Consider the following 1,561-nt stretch of genomic DNA (forward strand, 5'->3'; position numbering starts at 1 on the left):
AAGGGTCCAGTGGGCAGGGTGAGCAGGATTCTGCCAGCGTCATTTCTTTGCAGGCCCAGCCCTGTGGGGGTTGGGGGAAGGGTGGGGAGCACGAGAAAGGAATGACCTCACAGGGTCTACGTGTCACAGAGCATGCGTCCCGACCAATGAAGTGCCGGCCAGCGGTGATACAGAGTAGAGATCTGAGAGTAGCAGTTGTCTTGAGAGGTTGGAACCAACTGGTTCATCTCACCGTATCTCATCTCACTGTATCTTATCTCACTGCACCTTATCCCACCTCACCTCTTCCCACCGCAAAGAAGAGCAAGGCCTTGGAGAAAGTGGGCTCAACAGCCAGCATGCCGGAGAAAAGGTGCCGTCAGAGGTCGTCTGGTATCCGCTCCCGCACCGCCTGAGCTGAGCTGTCCTTCTCTGTGAGCCACATGGAGCATCTCCTGCGCAAAGGCTGCTACGCCTAACGCCTGAGCTCGTCTGCACCAGTCTTCCTAGCAGCGATCATTCAGGACCTGACGCCCAAGGTCCTGGAGCTGGCAGGCAATGAGGCCCAGAATAACGGTCAGAAGCACATCATCCCCAAGTTGGTAGACATGGCGATACACAACAATGCTCTGCTCAGCAGCTTTTTTGGGATGACAACCATCTCCCTGGTGGCCCTGGGTCCACACTAGCTGCCCAACTACACCTGGGTCCCTAGTGGCCATTCCCTGGCCCCCGGACAGGCCTCCTCTGGCTGCCCGGTGCCAGTCCTGCTCACCGACCAATTGCATAGACCGGTGCCTTGGGCCCAGTAATGTCAAATCAATAAAGTGTTTCAAGACATCCTTGTGTGCTTCAGTCACTTGGTCTGGAAGGTGGTGGTGGGACACGTTTTGTTTGAGGGATGGAGGTCGGGGGTCTGGTTGGAGCAGAGGGGGAGTGTTGCCGGTGTGGGCGGAGTCGGGGATGGTGGGCGGAGTCGGGGATGGCAGGCAGAGAGGAAAAGTCGCTCATGGTGATAGTGCATGGTGTGGCCTTGGGTGGGAGAGGCTGGCTGCAGCAGAGGTGGGGGTGGAGTGGGGTCTCGGGGGAGGTGAGGGAACGGAAGGCTCCCCCATTGGCTCTGAGCAAGTGGGAGCCAGGCCAAGTCTGCAGAGGGACCGGGTCCTGGTGGTGACGCTCAGGACCGTGAGGGCGGTATTGTAATAGGGTAAAGATGGCAAGGTGACGGACAAAGCCATGGCACGGGATGCAGGGGTGAGTGGACAGTGTGCTTGACATGAATTCCCATGGGGGCAGGGGCCTAGACTGTAAGACTGTGGTGGGTTGGGGACTGGGGTGGGTGGGACACAAGCAGCACGTATGGAAAGTCAGAATCAGGGTCATGTGGGGTTGAGTTAACTTTTTAGTCACATTCCTTTAGAGATGCCAGGAGATGCCCTGCTTGGCAACCTACATAAAAAAAGTCACCTAGCAACGGCAGGCCATGACTCTGCCCTCAATTCGCATATGTGACGTTTGCGGGGCCAGGCTCCGCCTCTGGCGACTTAATTTGCATATCACCGTGGAAATGGACCTTTAGCCT

At 57.1% G+C, this 1,561-nt stretch overlaps 1 pseudogene; it reads left to right on the forward strand.

Annotated features, from left to right (window-relative positions):
• Nucleotides 1-338: 338 nt before the first annotated feature.
• On the forward strand, nt 339-668 carry LOC128070584 (histone H2A-Bbd type 2/3-like; annotated as a pseudogene).
• The last annotated feature ends 893 nt before the right edge of the window (nt 669-1,561 follow it).

Source organism: Budorcas taxicolor, chromosome X (genome assembly GCF_023091745.1).
Source record: "Budorcas taxicolor isolate Tak-1 chromosome X, Takin1.1, whole genome shotgun sequence".
Classification (NCBI taxonomy): domain Eukaryota; kingdom Metazoa; phylum Chordata; class Mammalia; order Artiodactyla; family Bovidae; genus Budorcas; species Budorcas taxicolor.